The sequence below is a fragment of the Pipistrellus kuhlii genome, unplaced genomic scaffold, assembly GCF_014108245.1.
Source record: "Pipistrellus kuhlii isolate mPipKuh1 unplaced genomic scaffold, mPipKuh1.p scaffold_m20_p_2, whole genome shotgun sequence".
In the NCBI taxonomy this organism is placed as follows: domain Eukaryota; kingdom Metazoa; phylum Chordata; class Mammalia; order Chiroptera; family Vespertilionidae; genus Pipistrellus; species Pipistrellus kuhlii.
Window position 1 is genome coordinate 124,974,664 of NW_023425515.1, and position 13,826 is coordinate 124,988,489.

Consider the following 13,826-nt stretch of genomic DNA (forward strand, 5'->3'; position numbering starts at 1 on the left):
GTGAGAGTCTGCTTCTGGGAAAACTCAAGCTAAGGCATCCAACCATAGTTTTTCATTTCTATAAATTCTATATGATTACTTTCCAATCTGCCTATTTCCCCCCTTACTGTTCCATTTGTTCTTTATGGTTTCAGTTCCTTCCTTTATAGTTTTATTTTAGACTGTCTCAGTTTATAGCCTCTTTTTGTTGTTGAGCTCATGCTTAGCAAGCACTGTATTGTCTGTGGGCGTTCAGTGTGTGTGGTTTGTGAGCATCTCTAAAGAGCGCTTGTCACAACCAATGTCACCACAATAAATTTAATTTAAAATAATGAGAGTGTTTGTGATTATTTAACCCATGGTTCTAGGGTTTCCACTGAATGGGCACCCATTTTATGCTTATTTTTCAGCTTAGAATCATATGAGTGTTATGGACTGAATGTTTGTGTCCCTCAAATTCACACATTGAAATTCATACACCACCCCAATGTATTTGGAAGTGGGGCCTTTTGGAAATAGTTAAATTATGAGGTTGGGGCCCTCGTGAATGACATTAGTGCCGTTATGAAAGAGGCAGAGGGCCTACTTTCTCACTCTTCATGACATGAGGACACAGCGAGAATTTGGCAGTCTGTGAACCAGGAAGTGACTCTCATCAGACACCAAACTTGCTGGTACCTTGATCTTGGACTTCCAGCCTGCAGAACCGGGAGATATAAATATTTGTTATTTGAGTCACTCAATCTGTGTTGATTTTGTTATAGCGTTGTGAAATAACAGAGACAATGGGTGATAAAAGTGTGGACAGTCTTGGTGCAGTCATGGCATTTTGGTTTCTCATAAGACTTTATGCAACTGATCTGTGGGCTGGCGAAAAACTTCTCTGGTGTGTCCCTTAATGGGAGAGGGGAGTTCTTTTGCCTTCTCTTTCATAGTATGTAAGGACAGGTGTGTGCAGGCATCAGCTGTAGCTACTGTATTGCATGGCGAGGATCACATCTGCTGTCATAGCACAACAAAGCCCTGTGCACTAGGGCCTCTTTTGGAGTGTGCTGTTTTTCTGGGTCCTTGTGTTTTGAGGTTGTATTTTTACTGCTTCATTTGATGTTCTTTCTGGCACCTAGGAGTTTCCCTTTTTCTTTCAAGTGTGTCTGAATGCAAGGTTTCTATGTGTTTGGAATGTGATGGGAGTGAGGCATCTAATATCAGGTTGGTAGCTGCTATATTGCCGAAATTTTGAGCTCCTCTGTTTGAGACACGGGTTGCCATTGCAGCCACTGCAGAGTGATTTTCCATGGTTCCTTGTGCGTAGTGATGGTATAATCTACTGAGCTGTGAAATGCTGCAGTGGCTGTGAGGTCCTCCATGGTCCACTCCATGCCACCCACAGGTAGAGGTATGGGTTATAATGAATGGGGCAAAATGTGTTTAAAATCTCAGAATTTTGTTGTTGTTGTTGTTAACAAGGATACTTTTTCCATTGATTTGTAGAAAGAGTCGAAGGGAGGAGGGAGGAGGGAGGAGGGAGGAGAAGGAGGAGAGAGAGAAACATTGATGTGAGAGAGACATATCAGTTGGTTGACTCCTGCCCCAACCCCACCAGGGTCAAACCTGCAACCCAAACCTGCAACCCAGGTATAATACATGCCCCTGACGGGGAATTGAACACTTGATGCTTCTATGCTCGGGCCATGCTCTAACCACTGAGAACACTGGCCAGAAAGTAAAATCCTTAATGGAACAAAGGAATTTCCTCTTTGATAAGGAAGAATTCCAGATTTATAAGTTAATGTTTAAAAGAAACATTTTTTTGGGGAAAAATTTGCAAGAGCAAGCAGGGCACAAAGATTGATTTTTTCAAAAGGGCTGTGGCTGATTAGTCTTTCTTCATAGTTCCCGCAGGTGGAAATATTATACAATGAAAGGTAAGTTATATTTGACACATCTTTAACTGCATATCCACAGATTTTCCTTATAAATACAAAGATCATTTTAGAAAATTGCATGGATACTTGTCTTGTATGACACCACTAGCATACTGATTAATTCTTGGTAAAACTCTGTGAGCAAATGTATTCATGTCTTTAAGTCCATAAATTTTCAGGGTTTCTTCAATTAACATATATATATTTTAAATAATGATTTTCTAAAACATATGATTTAAAAGCTTAAAATTCCTGCCCCAATCCCACCAGGGTTTGACCCTTAATATACTTTATGCCCATATTCTATATTATATGTGCTAAAATTATGTTTAACCACCAGCCTCTTTTTTGAAGCCAGTGTATCCAAATTCTGACAATGTTATTATTACAGGTTGGGTCTCAGGAAATCTTGTTAATAGTCTTCCATTATAAATTCCAGAGCCTCAGGGTTGTTTCTCCCTAGAATATGGAAGATATTTATCAGCTACATTGAAGTAAATCTTGAAAAACACCAACAAAGGGTGCAGAACAATATTAAATATTAATAAAAGGGACCACTTCCTGGAATGTGATAGTGAAATATATCAAGCCTGAAGACAGAGGCTCAGAAAAATGTCTGAGTGGTACTTGATTGGAGTATTTCAGATCATTTCGGTATTTTATTTTATTTTTAAATATTTGTATTGATTTCAGAGAGGAAGGAAGAGGGAGAGAGAGAGAAACATCTGTGATGAGAAAGAATCCTTGATAATTTGCTTCTAGGGGTCGAGCTTGTAACCCAAGCATGGGCCCTGACTGGGAATCAAACCATGACCTCCTGAATTTTAGGTTGATGCTCAACCACTGAGCCACCCCAGCTGGGAGATTTCTGAATTTTCTAATTCACTAACCATTTCTCTAACTTTTCTACATATTTCATCGCATAGATTTCAGTCTAGGGCTCAATGTTCAACTACCCATTTCAAAGAAGAAAAATATATTAAATAGCATATAGTCAGTTTATACTTAGAATGGTTTTAGTGGTCTCAATATAAAAAGGAAAAATAGTTGAGAATTAGAATAAACTATGTCTGGGTTTGAATTCTAGGTTTATCCCTTACTAGTCTATGAGCTTGAATAAATTTAGCCTCTCCAAGAAGTGGTCATGATTACTATTGCCTACTTTCTGGGTTAATGTAAGAATTACATTCAAACATAATTATTAAGACATCCACTATATGGCATATAATAACATCATAGTAAAAACCACACGTGCCCTGACCAGGGATCAAACCCACAACTGGGGTATGTGCCCTGACCTGAAATAAAAACTGCTACCTTTTGCCAAAACTGATTTGGCTCAGTGGATAGAGCATCAGCCTGTGGACTGAAAGGTCCCTTCCGGTCAAAGGCATGTACCTTGGGGGCATGTCCCCAGTGGGGGGTGTGCAGGAGGCAGCTGGTTGATGTTTCTCTCTCATCGGTGTTTCTAACTCTCTATCACTCTCTCTTCCTCTCTGTAAAAAAAAAAAAAAAAAAAAAAATTCAATAAAATATATTAAAAAAACAAAACAAAACTGCTACCTTTTGGTGTACAGGAGATGCTCCAATCAACTGAACCAACTGGCTAGGGCATAGTAAACACTTTTCCCCCATCATATTAACCTCATAGTTCCTAGTTTTTGTACACATTCAGACATTACTGTCAAATCTGTCCAAAAGAAAAGTTTTATTCTGAACTTGTTTCAACAAACATTTAATAGCTAACTTTTATCTGTCAGCTCATGCTGCACAAGAGTAAATAATACAGGAGTAGACTGTTCCTGAAATTGATTCATCTCTGTTTAATGCATTAGTCTTTATAAACGAACTTACGTTTCAAGTGCGTTTGTATTGATTTACCCACAGTGTTTCACTTTGTCCTCCATGTGACCCAGGTCACATGTACTTCAGAGTGGACAGAACCAAAGTTAAAGCAGAGTAAGCAAGGCCAGTGCCTCCTGGGGCACTGGTAGTCCAGGCCATGAGATTAGTTAGCATACCAGCTGGGCATATTAAAGGGCCAACCTAAGGACTGAATTCTGATGCTGCATTTTCACTCATGTCCAAAACATCAACCCAAGCAAAAAACACAATTTAAGTTTAGATATTAAAAAAAAAAAATAGTAGCATTAGGACAAAAGTAGCCCATTACTTGGATGAGAAGCAACTATTCAAGAAAGGAAAAATGAGAAGTCTATACAGAAGGAAGTTTAACCCTCTATACATGATGGGGGTAAAAATACCATGTGTGGTCAAAGACCAATAGATGGGACCTTTAAAAGTGGAAATTGAACGTGGAGTTATTGATAATGGGTAAAGAGTTTGTTTCGGATGATGAACAAGTCCTGGAAATAGACAGCAGTGATGGTTGCACAGCAGTATGACTCTGCCTAACCACACCAAATTCTGTGAACTTAAAAAGGGTTAAAATGGTAAGAGTTATGTTATCTCTATTTTGCCACAACAATACATACATACATACATACATACATACATACATACATACAATGGAAATATAGTCTCCTTCATAAAAGTGGAAGTTGTCTGGTTGAATCTCAGGCTTCTGTAGAAAACCATTCCACTTCCTTATTTCTATAGCTAAAATGCTAAGGCACTGCACTTCTCTTTTTTTTAGCTTGGGAACCTGCACGTGGATGAATATTTATGTTTCCTGTAGGCTTCTCTACTTAAGAGGAGTCAGGAGCTTTATATAGAAAGTATTATTATGTAGAGAAAGTAATGATGTGTTTTCTGTCTCAAAGCCATTCTCTAATAATCATACAACACTTCATATTTCTCAACGCGCTTTTATATCTATTATCGCAATTGATCTGCAGAACTCAGAAGGCATTACCTTTGTTTTACAGATTTGACAAAATAGAAATATATAGAGATTAAGGCCTCACTATAGTCATCAGCAGGACTAGAACCTGGGCATCTGGGTACTGAGTTAACATTCTTATACTCATGACAATGGGACTTTCATTTTACAGGTATGTGTGAAGAGTGAAGAAAACCATGGTCAATCAAATCAATGTTTGCCTTTTCTGGAAGTAATCAGTAATAATAAGTAGGACCAACACCAAGATAATTGAAATTTTTATTTTCTAGACAAAGATTTTAGGATTATATAGTCGTACCCTGAATATAAAAAGAACTTAATGCAAATATTTCATCAAAATAATTTCAGTAAGCCAGGCCATACTTATCATTTATAGCTAGCAAATGCAAAAAAAAAAAAAAAAAAAAAAAAAAAAGTAATCTGCAAAGCTATCTATCATGGGGTTAATCAGTCTTAAACATCTTTTCTGAAGCGTACCACCTAATCAAGGCATTCACCTTGCATAATTACGCCCTGATTCATGTGGTATGTTATATATAAGTGTGAACTGAATTTTTGAAATAACTTTGTTGGGTAGAAAAACTAAATTAATAAAGCTAGGAATAAGATTACATGCACAATGACGTTTACTTTTCACTTTGAGGAGATGCTAGAGAAGAACATCAAGTTGGACTTGACATTTCTAAGGAACAAAGCAAATAGGGAACCTGTTTTAATTTCCAGACTTATCACTAAGATTAACACCTGTGAAACATTTTTTTTCCCTGTGGATTCACATAAAGAGGATATAGTATGATGCAGTGGAAAATGTTCTTCGAAACATGGATACAGTAGATACAAAAAATACCTTTCATGTCTATGGTTCTTTGATATCCTTCTGTAGAGGCTGATGAATAAAACCAAACATGTTCTATAAGGAATCACTGAGAATCTGTTCCAAAGACTCAATTTGACATATAGTAAAAATAATGGAAATAGGATATAACTCGAGCACAAATTCAATTTCAAGGTATGAAAGGATTTATAGGACACTTTATCAATGCAAGAGTATGCAGGTTAAATAGTGGCGCATATCAGAAACAGTAAGAGAGGGAGATGGGGAAGAAGCAAGACACTTACGAATTAAAGCATAACACAATGGGTGGGACATTCTTATTTCCATGCTTACCTCTGGGCCAATATAGTGAGGGGAAAAGATTACAGTAGATTAAATGGCAGTAGAATTAGGAAGCAAGTAAAATGTATAAGTAATTAGATAATGAATGACCTCAAAGTAGAGGGAGACATTTAATTTCCTTTCTCAGGCTCTCACCAGGACTTATTAATCCCCTTATGAAATCAGTGACAGAGTTGAATATACAGAATTTGGAATTGGTGGGTCTAACCTATTATATAGATCTCCCCCCCCCCCCACTCAAATCTTGACAGATTTGAGTGATGAGATAATTCTGGTAAGATAAAGTTATCTTTGATAAGATAAGATAAAATAAGGTCCTATGTTTTTTATATAGTTGGAGGGAAAATACTGTCTTGATATTTGTCCAGCCTTTTTGCACTATTCTTTCAATTAAACAAACATTGAGTACCTGTAGTGTGCCAGGCACGCTAGCATTAGAAATGCAATGATAAACGTGGCACAGGACCTAGCAGGAAAGACATGTATAAACACTGCCAAGCAGTATGAGTTGGTTAGAGATATGAATTAGGAGCAATGGCTGTATGAAGCATGGGGATTGTTCAATTCCTTGCATGTTGAAGACCAGGGAAGAGTCTAATGAGAATGGAACCCGGACTAAAGAGTAGAGTTTTAGCCTGGTTGGTGCAGCATCAAGGTTGAGCATTGACCTAAGAGCCAAGAGGTCACCAGTTCAATTCCCTGTCAGGGCACATGCCCAGGTTGCAGACTCAATTCCCTGCCAGGGGGTATGTAGGGGGCAGCTGATTGATGATGTTTCTCATCAATGTTTCTATATCTCTATCCATCTCCCTTCCTCTCTCTCTAAAAATCAGTAACATACACACACACACACACACACACACACACACACACATTTTTTTTTTTTTTTTTTTTTTTTTTTAAGAATAGATCTTTAGTAGTCCTAGGACTTGGGAAAGTCAGAAGGTCAGAGTAACATAGAAGGACACAGGATAGGAATATTCAGGGAGCTATAGGACTTTTAGCATGAATGGAGATGTTGATGTGTGGGAAGAAAAGTTGGTAAGAAAGGATGTGAGGGAAGTAGATAAGGCCAGATCACTGAGAAAACTGAATTTCGACTCTAGAAATGGAGGCAGCCATTGATACATTTGTTTTTTTCTTAAGGAAAGTAATAATGTGATTAAATGGCATTTTTATACAGGTCACTCTGGGAACAGTGCTTCAAATTATTTGGACATGACGCTGGGTGATACTAGAGGGGTATACCATTACTGGAGACTGGATTAGTCTGCTCAGGCCACCATAACAAAACAAAACAGACTGGGTGGCTTAAACAACAGAACATTTTTTCTCACAAACAACGGAACATTTATTTTTCTCACATTCTGGAGGCCACAAGTTTTAGGCCAAGGAGCTGGCCAATTCTATTCTGTGTAAGGATTCTCTTACTGGCTTGCATATGGCCACCGTCCCACTGTGTCCTCATATAGCCTTTCCAATGTGTGCCTGTGGAGAGACAGCGAGAACTCTCTGATATCTCTTCTTATAAGGACACTGATCCTATGAGATCAGGACCCCACCCTTATGACCTCATTCAACCTTAATTACTTCCTTAGTGGTCCCATCTCCAAAAACGACCACTGTAGAAGGCAGGGCTTCACCATATAAATTTAAGAAGATGCAATCATTTAGTCTATAACAGACTATTACAGCTGTTCTGTTAAGAGATACTGAGAGCATGAATTGAGCAGTAGCCATGGGGCATCAGGGGAAGGATGTCAGAGATGCTAAGGAAATAAAACGAACAGTTCTTTGTGATTGCGCATGTATGCATATCATGAGATTCCTTAGCCTCCTTAATCAGCTGAGTCAGCTGGGAAGTCCCAGGATCTGCCGACTACAGACTACAAGCTGGAGAACCAAGAATGCCATGTGTAATTCAGCTGAATCCGAAGTTCAGAGAACCAGGAGAACCGATGTCTGAAGGCGGAAGAAAATGGATGGCCCACCTCAGCAGAGAGCAATTCACCCATCCTCTGTCTTTTAGTTCTCCTTAGGCCCTCAACATTCCTTAGTGGTCCCATCTCCAAAATCGATGCCCACCCACAGTGGTGAGGGTGCTCTTCTTGACTCAGCCTACCCATTCAAATGCCAATCAGTTCCAGAAACATCCAAAGACACACCCACAAACAGGGTTTTACCAGCTATATCTGGGCATCCCTGGGCTAAGGTGACACAAAATTAACCATCACAACTGATTAGATGGTAGTACTGCTAATAAGAATAAAGATTATGGGGGAGAAATTCTGATTGTGGGAAAAAGCTGGTAAAATTAGTTTAGGATGTTAAATGTGGAGTATCTATGGGACTTATGAGCAAAAAAATGTTCAGTGAGCAGTTGGATTTATAGGTGTTCCCCTCTCCCCATTTCTTTATTAAGGTATTATATGTGTACATAAATTACCAATCCCTCCCCCCCCCCCATGGATTTATAGGTGTTTGATTCAAATAAGAATAACAGGGCTGGATGTACAGGGGTGGGGTCATCAGCACTCAGAGCCATAATGATAGGGTCAGCACTGACAGGCAGGTGTGGAAGAAGAAGAGAAGAGGATCAAGGACTGATTTGTATGAAGGAGCTGGGCATGGCAACACCAAAACAAGCAAGCAAAAAACAAAACCCCAAAGCAAAAACAACAAAAACCCTTGCTAAATGACTTATCATTTTATTTAAAATGTAGGAGAAAAAATAGAATACTTTTGATTTAATAATTCCCAACATTAGACTCTTACCCTTTTTTTTTTTCAGGGGGGGTATTTTTATTAATTTCAGAGAGGAGGAGGGAAAGGGAGAGAGAGATGAAACATCAATGATGAGAGAGAATCAATCATCAGCTGCCTCTTGCACATCCCTCACTGGGGATTGAGCCTACAACCTAAGCATGTGCCCTAACTGGGAATCGAACCATGAGCTCCTGGTCATAGGTGGGCGCTCCACCTCTGAGCCACACTGGCCAGGCCAGCGTCACCCTTATTCTTAGTAATTTTGTAGGAGCACATCCCCACCTTTATTGCTGACCCAAAGTGATTTTTTTTGCTAATAAGAGAGAATCTTCTGGAAGGTGGTGTAATGAGTAAAGGATTGTACTTAGCTCTAAATTTAACTTCTGTAACTCCAGCTGCGGAATGAAGTCATTTATTACAGGGGAAAATTGCTGGGTCTGAAGGAGAAGACAAATGGCTGCCTCTTTGCCCTAGTTTACACAGGACGATGGCTCGTGCGCAGCTTCTTACAGGCGAGGGTCTGCTCTGCAGAGGCTACTTCCAGGCATTTATGAGGCCTGTGGTGTTCGGGGCTGTTCCTGGGGCCAAGTGGTTCCTCTTACAGGTGGGAAGGGCTGCTTTAAGAGTTCCTGCCTGTGCTCTGGGTCAAGGGATCTGTCTCTTTTTATGAGAGCCAAGCTTGCCAGCAGATGAAAAGCAAACCAAATCAATAATGAGAGAAGAAAATACTACAAAACTGAAGGAAATCTCTTATGAGTGAACATAAACTGAAATGAAAAATGAATAGTAAAGCTGAGTGTATAGAGCCTAGTATACCAAAGCAGGTGATAACCCATGCAAAGCACAAGATGGCCTACTCCATCCAAACGTTGGTGGAGAAATGTCACCAGGGTGTCATCAATGTCACCATGGACATGCAGGGCAATAACATGGAAAGCCTGGGAGAGAAAGCAAGTGACTTTTTTTTTTTTTTTTTTTTATCCGTTAGACTTTTAAATTATGTTTATTAGTGATAGGCTTCCTGAATTAAGTCAAAGCTATAGTAAAATTGTTTCTCTGAGCCCTGGCCTGGTGACTCAGTGGACTGGAGCATTGTCCCCCATGCCAAAAGGTTGCAGGTTGGATTCCCGGTTAGGACACATACCTGGGTTGTGGGTTCCATTCCAAATCTGGGTGGATACGGGAGGCAACTGATTGATGTTTCTCTCTCACATCAATGTCTTTCTTTCTCTTGTCTCTCTCTTCTCCTTCTCTCTCTCCAAAATCAATAAACATATCCTTGGGTAAGGATTTAAAAAAAAGTCTCTCTGAGAAACTTCTATGACTAGGATGGCCTTGATTTTTTATTTATTTATTTATTTATTTATTTATTTATTTATTTATTTATTTTTGCCTAGAGGAGAAAGTTAATAATATCCATTTCCACAAAGCAAAATATTCATCAGTTCTATTTTTGTTTAAGGCTGTTATCATCTCAAATATTTCCACAGGAAATAAAAAGCAATGGCAACTTACATGAATGTGGAGCCTAAAAATACTGAAAAATTAAAAGGAAACAGGTAAGACCATTTTTATTAAATTGGGCTGCCTTTGGGTTAAAAATGTTATCTAAGTTAGATATAAGGAATAAATATTCTGAAATAGAAAATAAGGAATTAAACCCCCAAATCATACCATTTAACACAGAACAGAATCAGATTCCTTGATCCCCGCCTTGAGGTTGAATATATTGCTGTTGCATAATCATGTTAGCCAAAGGACTGGTTTGTACTTAGGGTAATCATCCAGGAACCTTTAAGTTGTGGTCAAAAGTTGTGAGGTACATTTTACTAAAAAAGTGCCATCCAGCTAATTAATAGAGAAGATTTCACAGGAAACTCTGATGATGGAGCCCTGAATCCACAGGGAAGGCTACATGTGATATTGTAATATCACAAGTGGAGGCTGGTTGGGTGATAAGAACTGAGCAAAAGCGGAAAGTGCTGGCGGGAGTAGAGGGGAAGGAAATAAACCTCAACAGAGGGAAATATTTAAGCCTGTTTTTGAAACATCTACGTCTTGTAGAATAACGACATGGGAATATCTTTTGTTCAGGTGGGAAGAAGAAACGTGAAGAGTTGCAATACATTGAGAAATGCAAGCAGGGGCTGATGTGCCGTGTTGGAGAGAGAGGGTAGCATTGCCTCCTTCGCTAATATAGAGCATGCTGCCTGTGACATGTGACAGTTCCATGACAGAACAGATTTGTACCTGTATGTTCCTAAATGTAAGGGGTTTCTCTCAAAATTATCCTCAGCAAAGGAGTTTGCCTTACACAAAAATTCTTATGCTACAACATCTCAATTTCTTAATTACTTTCCCAACAAAACACTATACTTAGGGAAGACACTTTGCTTTCAATCTTTGAACCTCAAGCTAGTTTCCAATGCTGACAAAATTGGAAATAAAAGAGGCTACAAACATTTTATAGATTTTTTGAAAAATAATTTATTTCCTAAGAATATGATTTCATAATCACCAAGTTTTGCTGTAGATACATTTTTTTAAGGTAAAGCAAATGTAGTATTGTCTCTAGCACAGCTATACAGCTATAGGATGAATGATTTTAATGTTATGTGAATGATTATTTGTGGGTTGGGATAAAATTTCCAGTGTCAGTATCATTGTGCTCAAGAGGAGCTGTGCTTTAAATAATTTAAATAGAAATAAAGATGATGGGCTCTGATAAAGGGAGATAAGTGAACCATATTGGCTATAGTGTTGACAAAGGTGAATGTGAAGAGAAAACAAAATTGTTTCATGAACTGTGAATGGAGAGAGAGAGAGAGAGAGAGAGAGAGAGAGAGAGAGAAGAAATATTTCCAAATTATTCTTTCTAAATTTATTAATGTAACTAAAATATGTAACCACATTTAATAAGCAGACATATGAACTAAAAGTGTGTCTATTCAAGTTGGCAAAAAACTTTTAAAAACATTTTCTTATTGGCAAAATGAGGGTTACCTTATATTACTCAGTCACATACAGTACATAGGGCAGAGAGAGGTCCCCACACTCCATTGTAGCCTGATTGATTAAACACCATACATTGCACTGAATACATTAGACTCCTTGCTTTTTCTGAACCTTCTGATGGTCTGCTGTGGCCTATATATAAGGAACAAAGATTGAAGGGCTATTGACCAGGAAACTTAGTTTCTGGTATAACTTCTATAGAGCAACGGTTTTCTTTTGGGAGTTTGTTTTCAGTGTCCATCATCCTTAAGGAAGATCATTTCCTGAAGTTCCAGTCCTTTTTCTTTTGATTTTTAAAGTTGATTTTAGAAAGATGAAAGGAGAGACAGAGAGGGAGAAAAGGGGAGAGAGAGAGAGAGAGAGAGAGAGAGAGAGAGAGAGAGAGAGAGAGAGAGAGAGAGAGCGCGCGCGCAGGAGCAGAGCAAGCACCCACCCCCTGTGGCTAAGTGGTTGAGCATTGACCCATTAACCAGGAGGTCATGTTTCAATTCCCAGTCAGCGCACATACCCAGATTGCAGGGCTTGATCCCCAGTTGGGGGTAGGGTGTGCAGGAGTCAGCCGATCAATGATTCTCTCTCATCATTGATGTTTCTATCTCTCCCTCTAAATTGATAAAAACATATTTAAGAGAGAGAAAGAGGGAGAGAGAGAGAGAGAGAGAGAGAGAGAGAGAGAGAGAGAGAGAGAGAAACATTTGTTGTTCCACTTGTTTATACATTCATTAGTTGATTCTTGTATATGCCCTGACTGGCGATAGAAGCCTCAACCTTGGCATACAGGGATGATACTCTGACCAACTGAACTACCCGGTCAGGGTCTGAAGTTTCAATCCTTTATAACTGAGAATCAAAATGAAAGTTATCATCTACTAATTTAACTTTCTTTACACCTAATAGATATAATAAACACTTAATACCGAAGGTGCTCACAGTTTTTACTATTGTCAGGCTCACATGCTAAGCAATTCACCTGTTTGATGGCATTTTATCCATACAATCTAATGATGCAGATAGTGTTGTGTTGTTCTAGAGGTGGTAACTGAGGTAAGAAAGGTGAAGTGACTTGATTATAGTCACAGAGCTAGTAAGTGGCAGACCTAGGTGATACCAAGCTGAGGATTCCAAAATACACATTCTTCATTAAAAAAATTGCACTACCTCCTGAGGATAGAGGTAGGCAGTGGGACTCAGGAGGGACACTAGTCCAACAGTGGATTCTGGAAGTGCTTCCTACTGAACATGATGTGGTAGAAAGATCTGAAAAGTGAGTAAGAGTTAGAAACAGGAAAAGGTGGGACAAGTATTTTTGGAGAGAACAGCATGAGTAAAAGCCCATGAGTGTGAGAACATTGTTACAAACAGTTTAGTGTGCATAGTGTGACTCAGATTGATGGGAAATACAGAGTGAGAGGGAGGAGGGGAGACTTTATGAAGTTAGAGGACCCTGTCATTATGGAGATTGAATGTTACCCTAGAAAATTGAAATAATTAGAAACAGTAACAGGAGCAACAATAAGAGTACAAAGAAAACCAGTCATCAATAGGGCTTAGAAATAAAACAGGATTTAACTTTCCAGGTATAAAAAAGATGAACTGTTTGCTATACTTAACTTTAAAAAAAAATAAAATATTGATTATTGCTTGGACATTAATAAATACAATTTCAAAACATGCAAACCTCCTTAGTAATGTTTCTTCCAGATAAATTGTTAGGGAAACTATGAAGTATTTGAAGTTGAAAGGCAGCCATTATCATGTCTATCCCCTTGATTAAGGACTTTATTTTGGATCTCATTTAATCCCCATAACACTCCTATGAAGTAGGTGATGACTTCTCAGTTGTATTAGGTAAGCAAAACCAATAAAAAAATCTTCACCAAAGGTAAAGTGTCTTGTCCACAGAAATCTAGTTTAACATGCAGTGTGACACAACAAACAAGTGTGGGGAGGATGTGGAGGAAAGGGAGCCTTGTGCACTACTGATGGGATCGAAAATGGGTGCAGCCACTGTGAGAAACAGTGTGGAGTTTCCTCAAAAATTAAAAATAGAACTACCTTGTGACCCTGCTATTCCACTTCTGGGTATTTATTTGAAGAATTC